Source organism: Triturus cristatus, chromosome 11, assembly GCF_964204655.1.
Source record: "Triturus cristatus chromosome 11, aTriCri1.1, whole genome shotgun sequence".
NCBI lineage: Eukaryota > Metazoa > Chordata > Amphibia > Caudata > Salamandridae > Triturus > Triturus cristatus.
Genome location: NC_140594.1, coordinates 27222506 through 27235189, shown reverse-complemented (window position 1 = coordinate 27235189; position 12684 = coordinate 27222506).

The following is a 12684-nucleotide window of genomic DNA, read 5'->3' as shown; positions in this document are numbered from 1 at the left end:
GCCAGACGCTCAGCAGGAGAGGCGCCAGGCCCAGGAGAGCTATGGGGCGATCGCATCTAGGTGTGGGAGGACGGTTGGGGGTCCCATCGATACTGCCCTCCGCCGGGAGTGGGGAAGTGTTCATGTGGTACCCCCTGGCCAGTTGTTGGTGCCTCGATGTCGGGGCTTTGCTGGGGCCGAGGCCGGGTTGAGCGGGGTCACGTAGGCTGGTGCGCAGAGTCACGTACAATCCAAAATGGAGGAGCCCCGAGGTGCAGGGGACCTCGTGCGGCTTGGCGAGGGGGAACAGGACCACGCCACGAGGCCGGCTCCAACACCACTTAAGGTCCGTATTTAGAAGTCCCAGGTTATCTGTTGCCACTAAAACTTTAGTTGCATGAGCACAATCTCTGGAAGCCCGTAGTACTGCTATCGTCACTACCAGTTTATCTTCAAAATTACAATTTCAATCAGAATCGTCCTCCAAAGAGACTAATGTTGTAAAATTACAAGTGGAATTCTAGGTTCTTTTCAAGGGGACTCTTGAACTAGATTTCATAAACACATATAATGAGGCTGAACTCTTGTTTTTGAGTAGAGAGGCTGGAAGATGTGTTTGTGAGTTGCATGCCGGATTAAAAGAGTTGGTTTAAGAGATTGGGATTGATTTCACTGAAAATAAAAACTTGCAAGTAAAACTAAGGATGGTGATGATGGAAGATGATTGAAAGAAAATGAGATTGCCATGTTTGAAAGTGAATGTTAAGGAGGTGTAGGAAAGCATTGCAGAATGGGGAGAGTAAATAAAATTTAAGAACCAAAGGACAAAGTGTGAAAGGAAGAAGAACAAAAATAGGGGAGACAGAGGTGAATGGGAGAGAGACCTAGTGTGAGTGACTCATAAGCTGGAGAGTTCTCATTGAGAGAGGTGTATGGAGGTCCACACACTCTTGTGCCCTAGAGTTGCAGCAATCTTTTTTCATTCACACATCATTTCCAAATTGGAGAGAATCCTGACAAATGGTGGACCGAGGTGGAAAGGATTATGAAAATTTTGAAAGTGCTTTAGGTAGACTTTAATGCATATTTTGAATTGTGGTTCAAAAGGATTAGTGTGCAGAATGTAAAGTCGTCATGGGTTGGCCCAACGATGAGTCGCAGAGAGATGCTCAGATACATGCTTCTTCTCCTTTTATCAAGGAGAAGTACAACTAGTGATTACTCATTTGAAAACAAAGGTCCCACAGGTACGTAGGTAATTGGTTTTTAAGGTGGTGGTCAGCTGGTGGAGACTGAATTGTGGTCTGGAAGGAAGAGGCCGAGGGAAGGCTTCTGACTTGAACGCAGGGATGGACATAAACATGTTAAAGAAAACCACTACTTGTCATATCTGGAATAAGGTGGGTCATTGGAAGTGAGAATGTAGATTGAACCCAAATCGAGTGAAAAATGATTTTCAAATGCCAAATATCAATGGGAAGACAGTGCAAAATATGCAAGTTCAGAGGTCATGTAATGCTATTGAGCCCCAATCCCCAATGATGCAACAATAAATGTCAAAAAGAAGGTACAGTTTGAACGCAAACTCCAAGATTCAGCAGAACCATTTCCTAAATGCTGACAACCTCCAACAGTTCTAGATTTTTGACAGTCCGCATGGACCGAAGCCTGATCAATCTCAATGCCGGTGCATGAGACGGGAGGAGGATTGTGTGCTTGGCTCAGTTGTAGAAGTAGACCAGAGCGGGCCATATGTGGAAGGAGAGGTAAATGGTATCCTTTTTAATGGATACTGGAGCTACCCGCTCTACTGTGAGAACAACTGAGGTCCCACAACTACCCTTCTCAGGAGAACAAGTCCAAGTTGTATACATCTCTAATAGAGTATGAACCCAGTCTCAGCTAAAATTCCATGAATTTGTCCCATCAACCTAACTGGCAGTGATTTATTTACTGTAAAATGAACTGTGTGATTTATTACACACCAGACTGTGTGGAACTTCAGACACACTAAAAGATGTAGACTTCATGTTGGAATCTCGAGGAGCAACAGTTGGGTTGTTCTCTGTCCTAACCAAGGAAGACTTTCCTCCTGACTTAATATGTATGGTAAATGAGGAAGTCTGGGACTCTACAGGCAAAGACATTGGATTAATTAAGAATGTTGAACCAGTGAGATTTGCAGTGAGACCGAAAGCACAGCATCCCCGAACACCTCAATATAACCTCACAGCTGAGGCAGTGACAGAAATTACGCTTGTCTTTGAATCCATCTTAGAATGGGCATCTTGAAGGAAGTGCTAAGCAGTCTCTGCAGCTCACTAGTGATGGACTTGTAGAAACTGAACAAGAAATTTAGGATAGTTCAGGACCTCGGAAAGGTGAATCAACTTGTAGTTCCATGTTGTCCCATGGTACCGAATCCTGTTAGGAATCTCTTTCAGATTCCATGTGATGCAGAGTGGTTCTCGGTCACTGATCTGTGTCAAGCATTCTTTCACATTGCCTTACATGAGGATAGCCAATTTCTATTCACTTTTCAATCACAAGCGAAAATCCTTGTGTGGTGTCGAGTCCCACAGGGGTGTTCGGAAAGTCCCTTGATCTTTAATCAAATATTGAAGAAAAACCTGGAGACCCTACAGCTGCCTTGCGGATGGGTTCTGATGCAGTAGATAGATGACTCATTGCTGGTGTTTATAACTTGAGAGGCCTGCAAGCAAGACACAATTGCTTTGCTGACTCACCTTGCAGAAACGCAATGTGCCCCCTACAAATCTCCAGTATTGCTAGAAGGATTTTCTCTATCTGGGGCACCACATTGAGACGGAAGCTAGGAGAGTGTCCAAAGGCCGTATCTCCGCAGTGCTGCAGATGAATGCCTCCACGACACAGAGAGAAGTCAGGATGTTCCTGGGAATGGTGGGCTACTGTTGCCAGTGTATCATTCACTTGTGTGCCCTCCTCTATTTTCGACCCGAACTTCGTACTTGGGGCCGATAGTCACTTGATACAATGATTTATAAGAGGTGAGGACTAGAGACGTCGAGACCTACCCACATGAACTGGTTTTACAACTCTACCTTTAAGGCTTCCTGTGGCAGAGACGAAGTAGTGTGTGCAGTAGGAATACGTTTAAAATAAGTGATCCCATGGCAGGTACTCTAGGCGATTGTGTTATATGTTACTGTAGTCATGAGCCTCCAGGGTCAACTACCATGCCCAGGTGGGATGGGCAGGGGCGCAGTTTCAGCGGGATGTTTGGGGTGTGACACTCCTCAAATGCATTCTTGGTTTGGTAGTTGGGTCTGGGGCCATAAGTCTGTTTTTCTCATTGTTCTCATTTCACTAATTTATTTTTTCCATTTATTAGGCGCACAAATCATCCCCAAAGGGATCTCAAGGCGATTTGCAGTGTGGGAGCAAGCTGTAAATGAAGAGCTTACTGAATAGCCATGTTTTAGGAGGTTTTTTGGATCCAAATCTTAAATATATACAGTGACTGGTTTACCAAAAAAGTATTAAATCTTCACCCACAGTAGCACTCCTTGAATGGGTGCAAATTTACAGCTTTTTGGAATTCACAAACATTGGCAGTCCTATGATTTGGCAATCTGTGTCAGTCTCAAGTTTCCAGGCATTGTAGTGGCAATCAAACAACGAAAAGATGATTGGCTAAATGCTTGCAAAACATATGATTGGACACTAGCTGTCGTCTCAGCTCGCTATACACGTACAAACCAAATGCCCTTCTCAAGACCAGCTACAACTAGAAGTGGGATCTGCCAGACCCCAGAATGCTGTAGGAGATTGCCACAGCCCTCAAAATACAACATTGCGTGACGTCAAACTGCAGACCCTGCACCTTTGGGCACCTTAAATACCTGAGCTGATGACTCCTGATTCCACTTTTAATCAGCTGTGCTCCTATCTGTTCTGAGGCCCTCCTGGGGTGGTTCAAGAAACTCATATTTTTGTACTTTTAAAATATATACTTGAACTTGAGAAGGGCATTTGGTTTGTGCGTGTGTGGCGAGCTGAGACGACAGCTAGTGTCTAGTATAATATGTTTTCAGCCATAATACCAGAAAGAGAGGAAGGAATCCAAAGAGTACACCTACAAGCGATCAAGGAAGGATTGGAGGACTGCAGGCACACATTGTGCTATGGAGGCCCTGGTCCCTGCTCGGTGCCTGGCAGGACGTGCTCAAATGCTTGCTTGGTGGCCTCCTTGCACCATTTCTGGGTGAGGGTGCTGGCTTCGAGGGAGGAGGCTTGTGACCTAGAGGTGGTTTGCTTAAGGTGCTTCCCAAGAAGACCCAGCATTATCCTCCTGTGTGACCTTTATTCTTCCCTTTTGCTCCAGCCTTGTTATTTTATGTTTACTTCCGAATGCCTCTGTTTTTCCTTCACCATGTCCACCCCCTTGCCTCCCTACTCCGAGAAGGTAGCTCACAGTACCTGAGAATGTACAGAGAATCTCCCTCTTCTGTCTGACCTCTGAACTGTGACCTTACTAGGCCATTCGGAGTCACTGCAGAACTCTCCATCTCACCACCTCCCACAGCTCCTGTGACTGGGCATTGGTGAAAATACAAGAGTCTCTGCCTCTGTCCCCCACTAAGCCGAGCAACGAAGACCACAAATTCCAAAGCCATGGGGCATGAATGCCTGGAGAGCCCACAGCCCTCCGCGGTACCCACCATACTGCCAGCATCAAGCCGTGCCAACTTGTGTGTGGACTGCCTGTTCCTCATCTCCAGCAGGCGTTGTGTTAGCGCTCACTGTTCCCGACTGAGTAAGTCACAGGACCTGCAGAACCCCCCCTGTGGTGTTAGGAGACCTCATCTTCCTCTGGCCATGGACCCCACTGCCATCTAAAGCCACATGTAGCCCAGACCATGAAGGCTGCTGGACACATCTAGCAGCAGTGGGAGCCTCAGAAGGAGGGAGGGGGAGTCTCACCAATGCTTGTCCTTATCTCTCTATCAAACAGACTTATTGTACTCTCTGATGTGGTGGTGGGAGAAGAAGGGGCTGTAGAACCTCTTCTCCCACTCACCTCACCTTCAAAGACTCAGCAGGCAATGAGGAGGGACAAAAGAGGAGGCAGTTTAGGGCCCTGAAGTGCTGACAGAGGCAGCCTCTACCACAGTTTACCAAGCACCATCTCTATATGTTTCAATGAAGCCCCCAACAGGCTACCCTCTGATGAAGGTTCACATTCTTTTTGTTTATAATGGACATCCCTTCATTGGACTGCTGAATGGGATGCCTCAAAAGCATAACTCAGTGACCTCTTGAGGAACCCTAAGTTCTCAGTTCTACAACACCACTAGCTTATGAATTTCCCTGTTAGAACGAACTAGGGTGGAAGTGCCAGTGGAAGATGTTGATAAAAATAAATGACTTCCTTTCATGTACAGCATGCGGCACACTGGAACTTGCTGCTTCTAACTGTTAGCAAAAAAACTCAGGCATAATAAGATAAACTAATGTGCCTAGGATCACATAATGAAATCAAATAATCAAGTGAGGAAGATGAGATATGAGCCTCGATGTCTACACCGTAGTCACTTGGCCACATCCATTCTCCCCCAGTTCATGAAGTCAAGAATGCATTTCAGAGAGCATCCCCTCAACTGACTTTGGAGACTAAAGGCCATCGGAGGCTGAGCTGTTAGTCCCCGGTCCCAGCTAATTTAGATGGATCGAATGAGAGATCAGTTTTCACTGCCTGTCACCGCCAGAAAACCCTGGCAGTAAGGGGCAATAAAACTGCTAAGGCTCCCTCTGCCATGGGAGAGCATTGCATTTTTTATTTGGGGATTTTCTTTTTGAAAATACAAAAAGGAAGCTGTTTGGTTCTGGGCTCCATCCGGCTGACGAAGCCCTGCACCAAAAAGGAAAATGCATGGACTGGAACCGCCATGATGGAGCTACCTGCCAGCGCTTTGTAAATGACCAGCAGCTTGGCGGCCATTTATAAATCTGGCAGCGGTTCCTCCGCCCTGGCGGAACAATGAACGATCCGCCAATATATAAATAAGGCCCCACACGATGAACATTTTACAGGAGATATTTTAATAGTCCAAGTATGGTCTGAGCATGAAAAGAAATGGTACATATCGGATCTAAGGACTGAAACTATAACTTTTTTTTAACTAATTTTATCATATTGAATATTTTACTGGTCTTTTAGCTGTTTTCCATTTTATTGTTTTTATTCTAAAACTTTTATAATGATTCTAAGTAACAGCATACAATAACATTCATTCATTCATTCAACTCAGTCCGCTTCGCAGCATCTTTTTTAATCTGGAAGAAAGGCTCAAAAGGACGTTAGTTGTGGAGCGCTGGGCTGTTCACCCCTAACTCTTCCATAAACAAGACGCGACTGCAGGAAACAAACACATTAACGACACTCGGCTAACTCTTTAAAATCCACCCAGCATTTTAATTTTACTCTGTCTAAGCAGTTTGAAAATACAATTTCCAAGTTCTACAAGTCTGAAACAAAATGTCCTAACTTGGAGCTCTTTCGTAAGCTCAATTACAATGTAATATATTGAAAATATATGTGGCATATAAAAAGTCAAATTTATTAAAAAACTAAATTTTCGCATTTCTATGTGACCACGTAATTTTGTCAAGCGCAAGTATTGTATTGTATTGTAGTTGTATTTATATAGCGCTTACTGCCCCTAACGAGGTATTGAAGCACTTTATCAGCGAGTAGCACACTACTCCGGAACCCATAATGGATTAGTGGTGAATTAGTATCGTGAAATATGAAAGTAATTTGAGTGGTGGATATGTTAGTCAGTTGCTTGGATTCAGAAGGATAACAGAGGGACAGAAGAGGGAAAAAGGTTTGCATTTATATAGCGCTTGCTACCCCTGATGAGGTGTTGAAGTGCTTTTTCGGCGAGTGCCGCGTTAATCCGGAACCCATAAAGGATTAGTGGTGAATTAGTATCGTGAAATATGAAGGTAATTTCAGTGGTGGATATTAGTCAGTTATTTGGACTGAGAAGGATAGTGGAGGGATAGAAGAGGGAAGGATTTAGACTTATTTTATTTTTGTTTTGGAGCTCATAGCAGTAGTAGGAGGCCTGGGATTAGCAAAACGGATTTGGGGGGAAGAAGAGCTAGAGGGAAAGGTCCAGAAAGGCCTGTTTTGGGGATCACAACAGCAAAAGAGGTATGAGATGATGCAAAGAGGGGTAGAGTAGTGAAGAGTCCAGAAAGGGCTACCTCGGGGATCACAGCAGTGGTATGGAGTTTAAAATTAATAAAAGAGTGGAGGTAGAGGGTATATTGATAGAGGTATAGGGCGAGAAATGGGGCAGTGCACTGAAAAGAGTAGTAGAAAGAGGCTTGAGATAAGTCAGAAAGCTGAGGCAAAGGACAGACTGAGAGCGGTACAGGGTGAGAAACAGGGTAGTGCATTGGATATACAGAATTAGAAGAAGAGTAATAAATATATAGATCCATAAGTATATGGAAGGTATATAGATGCAGAAAGGTAGTCCGTATATGTGGATTAAAGATGCATTAAACAAACTCCAGCTTTCAATTGTTGCTGTACTTAAAAATAAATTTTATTTATATATGAATGAATGAATGAATGAATGCATGAAAGAGCAGTTGTAGAGCGCACAGCTACTCAGAGTGTCCTGGCGCTGAAAAGACTGTATCTGACCCACTGCTACCCCCGGGGCGGGAGACCAGGAGTTAGTTACGGAAAGCCAAGTTTTAGGCATTTTTCTGAAAACAGTTATGTCGGACACCTTCCTGAGAGTCAAAGGCAGGAGGTTCCAGGCACGGGCTCCAAGGAACCACGAGAAACGGCCTCCAGAGCGGGTGCGGTGTATCCTGGGGACGGATGTCAGGCTCAACGTGGAGGACCTCAGGGTTCTTGGCAGCACATAGTGTGTGACTCTCCTTCTGAGATACTCCGCCCCGTTTCCCTGAAGGGCCTTGAAGAAGAGTACCAAGGCCTTAAAACTGATCGTTTTTTTCACAGGAAGCCAGTGTAAGGCCTTGAGGTGAGGGGAGATATGCGTCCCGAGCTTGAGCAAAATGGTCGCTCTGGCGGCTGCATTCTGGACCACCTGTCAGCGGTTAAGCAAATATTCGGGTAAGCCTAGGTACAGGACGTTAACGTGGTCCAGTCTGGAACTGATTAATGCCTGGACTACGGTCTTCCTATGATCAAGAGGCAGGAGGGGAATACATTTCCTGAGCATCCGTAAAAGCCCAAAACAGGAGCCTGCAGCAGACTGGACCTGAGATCTCATCGAAAGGGTGATGTCCATCTTGATGCCCAGATTTTTTAAAATGCTTAGAGCAAAGGGGGGAGGTGACATGTCCACTGACCACCAAAGGTTCCACTCAGCCGCGGGAGGGGAGCCAAAAAAGATGACCTTAGAGTTCTCAGGATTACATTTTAACTGGTTCTTCCTCAACCATGAGAACACCTTCGATAGACAGGACTTTATCTTTTCACCTTCATAATCAACTTCCTTATCGCAGGTAAACAGGAGCTGCGTGTCATCCGCGTAAGAGATAATTTCAGTGCTGCACGCTTCTGCCAGTGGAGCCAAGAGTGACATATAAAGGTTGAAAAGAGTGGGGCTCAGTATCCAGCCCTGTGGAACTCCCACTTTCAGGATGGGGATGGGAGCCGCAAAAGGGGGGGGTCCAGACTTCCTGGCTTCTATCATCCAGGAAGGAGGAAAAACACTTCAGAACGGTGCCTGTTCAGAAGTCTAGAGTGCGGCATGGTATCAAAGGCCACAGAGAGGTCTAATAAAATCAGAATGGCTTTCCCCCCCGATTCAGCTTCTCCTTAATAAGTTCAGAAACTTTGAGTAGGGCAGTCTCTGTTCTATAGTTGGTTCTAAAACCTGACTGGCTCTAGTGAAGGAGACTATTTTTTTCAGCGAAATCAGAGATCACTGAACTTACATATTTCTCAAGGGCCTTGGAGAAAAATGGTAATAGTGAGATAGGTCTTTAATTTGCTGACACTAAGTGGTCGAGAAAGAAAAAGACACACAATTGATGGACGGAATGCAGAACAACACAAAACATTCACCCCCAGTCACGAAATCTGAGTTAAATCCATCATTCTTTTGCTCACCATGCCACTCCAGTTTAGAGCTGGCCATTTGCAAATCAGTTTTGACCCTGTGCCTCATGGGAACAGTCCAGCCCGAACTGCCAAGCCAGGTTCTTCCTGGATGGGAAACAAGCATCCTACGGCCGGTTTCGGGGTTTCACCCCTCTTCAGCCAGGATAGCTTGATTCCAGTGGCACAGTGAGCCCGGGACCCACGTCTGGACACTGAGGGGTCAGCAGAGGGCTTGTTCAGTAACGGGAGAATTTTCGCACTTTTCCAAATACCAGGCATGTATCCGGCCGTAAGGGAGGACTTATGTACCTTGTTTGCCACAGGGTTAACAGACGTGGCCACCGAGGCCAACAGATTAGCAGGGCAGGGGTAAGAAGGGGACCCTGACTTCAGACTCTTGATGATATCCAAGGATACTTCCGGTTGAAGCAGAGGAAACTGTATGAGTGTCGGGCCGTCGGTAGAGGCTGGTTGCTCCGCCGGGGCTAAATTGTTGGCGTGGGCATAGTACACAGGGGACTCGCTAGAGAAGGAGTCCTGAATAGTCAAGATTTTGTCCTGAAAGAAAGTCGCAAGTTGGTTAGTCCATTTGAGAGAGAGGGGTAAAGCCCTGGCAACAGGAAATGGGGTGAAGAAGGCTTTCACGATTTTAAAGATCTCCTTGCCTTTGTTGCAGGACGTCTCTATTTTAGCTTTCAGCTTTTTTGGCATCCCCGATTTTAGAGTAATGGGCCTTCAAGGCGTGTTTGTACTCAAGTTTATTATCTGTATTGAAGTTTTTACGCCACTTCCTTTCAAGGCGTTTGCAGACACTTTTGCTCAGTCTCATTTCCTCATTAAACCAGGGGGCCGAAAGTCTGGCTTTCCTGGGGGTACTACTGGGCATAGGGGCAAGCGCATGGGCACATCGCTGCACACAGGTCGCGAGACGGAGAGCATCTCTCTCAGGGTTACCACATAGCAGCGGAGGGTAGGTTTCCAGCGCCTCACTCAAAGCAGATGGAATGACCCAATGGATGGGTCTCTGAGTGTTTACCACTTTGTAACGGGGGCCTGACGGCCTCTTGCCGACCTGAAGACCCTGAAACTAATGAGGTAGTGATCCGACCACACTAAAGGAAGGGGCAGATCCACCTCAAGCTCTGAGTTGGAGAAAATTTGGTCGAGGGTGTGGCCCTTAATGTGCGTAGGGTGGGAGACATAAGGGAGCAGGTTAAAAACAGCAAGGGACTCGGTCAAAGAGATGACCTTGGGCTCAATAAGTTTGTCCAAATGGATATTAAGGTCACCCAAGACCAAAAGGTGGCTATATCTGAGGGCCAGGGGGGAGGTTGCCTCGTTAATGGATTTCACGAAGGCACCAGATGGACCGGGGGGCCTGTTTATCAGGACGCCAGCCAAGGATTGGTGATCAGATAGGGAACAGTGGAAGCCAAGGCATTCTGCATCTTCCAGCTCCCCTATGGGAATGGTATTACAGGTGTGCTCTTGACTAAAGATGATAGCTACACCCCATCCTTTACCTACTGGGCAATCTTTCCTAAGAATCTTATATCCTGGATGGATAGCGGTGGCGATGGTTGGGTTAGAAAATTGAGTGATCCAAGCTTCAGTGAGAAACATTAAATCCGGGAGTGAGTCTTGTATCAGGTCAAAAACATGGAGTTTGTGTTTCTGCAGGGAGCGAGTGTTAAGTAGCAGCGCTTTAAACTTCCCACCCAGATTGTCTTTGGCGACGTAAGTCGTTGCCGGTTAGCTCCCAGTTGCAACGCACACATTTGGAGATACCACCCTCTCCCCCAACAGCGATGTTATCCTCGCAAAAACACTCCTTACTGAGGCTGAGCAGCGTGGCTCTGTCATAATGAATGCGCTGCTCGTGACTGCGGTCAGAACTGGCAGCATGCCCTGAGCCAGACGCCTCCGGGACGCTGATGGGCGCAGATGGGCTTGCCTTAGGTGCGAGGACCAGGGTACTGCTTGACTGCCTAACTTCGCACACCTGGAGACTCTTCCCGGCCCCGCCCCCCTCTCTGTTTCTTCCACTGATATATCCATCCCATCTTACCGCGCCAGCGGTCCGCGCCCGGGGCGAAGACCGGGCAAAGAGCGGGCCGTTTGAGGCCGTTCGAGGACGGTGGAGGCCGGGACCGGGTCATCCTCCCTTTATCTGTCTCGTCCCCCCGGACCTCCCTGGGGTTCGTACACCTGCCCCTTTATGTATCCACAGGCAAGCCTTTTATCCCACTGATACAATGGTGCTAACAAGAGGCAGGAAAAAAAAGGCCGCGGGAGGGGTGGGTAACATTCTAGGACCAATGGACGACTTTATTATTAAGGCAAACTCTTTTATTGATCAGAGTATCAGCCTTATGGAGGGTAGGGTGTCTTTAGACCTTGCACGCGCCAAGAGATCTTCCCTGGGTACTCTAGCGAGTGTAAGATCCCCTGAGCTAGTTACTGCTCCTGAATCTAGGTCCCTGAATGAAGGTAGGTGTAGCTTGCCAAACATGGTGGACTTATCTGCATCTCCGCTATCAGACCTACAGGCCAGCACAGACCTGGAAAAATCCCCCGACCTCCCCCTGCATTCACCACAGCTATCCTCGCAAGTTACACCAGACGAAATAAGAAGAGACAGAGGGAGGAGGGAGGGTGCTGTGAGGAAAAGGAAGATAGACATAAACCAGCCTTCCCTAGATCCCAATACACCAGTTTCTAATAAATCAGTTTCTAGGCCTAGTTCAATTGAGAACTTACACTCGAGAAAGGGTCAAGTAGTTCACTCTGCGATATTACATCGCTCAGCATATGATAGTTCCGACCCCATCTTTGTGGCCTCATTGACTGATGCCCCTAGTGGTGGAGACCCACTCCGGTCTGATAACTTACAGATGTCATTAAACAGTATAGCGGATCTATTGAAATCACTACTCACCCCAATAGAACTTAGGCTAACGAGAATAGAAAATAAATTGACCAATCTTTTAAATCTGCATAAGACTAAGCAGGTATTAGGGACACAAATCTCACGAGCAAAAAAACAGATTAAGAATCCAGCCAAATCAGCACTCCCACAAAATCGTATTTCTACTCCTACTGCCCCATTACAAAACTTAATTCCATCTACTAACCCAAAAATTAATAGCCCAGTAAAACCCGCCCCTAAAAACACCGCCACCTCAACAGTGGCAAGTACCTTGCCTCAAAAAATAACGGTACAAAATGCTCAAGCCTCAACAAATCCGGCCCGTCCGTTGATAGCTTCAAAATCAGCACCCTCAGCCTCTGACACAGGTGGCATGAGGGCAGATCAACCGCCCAGACTTCCTGTTGACTTGCCCCCGGAAGCCTACCCCCTTGTGGCAGTAATGACAGGTGTCCCTGAACTCTTGGACTATAATTCAGAATCCACATGGTCCCTAAAGAATAAAGTGCAATTCTGGCTCAACACTAATTGCCCCGTCCCACCGACAAGGTCCTACAGGATCCTTATGGTACGTAGAACCACCTGGGTGGGCCAAGGCCGGAAATCACTGCCAGGTGACTGCATCGTGGTAACTTTT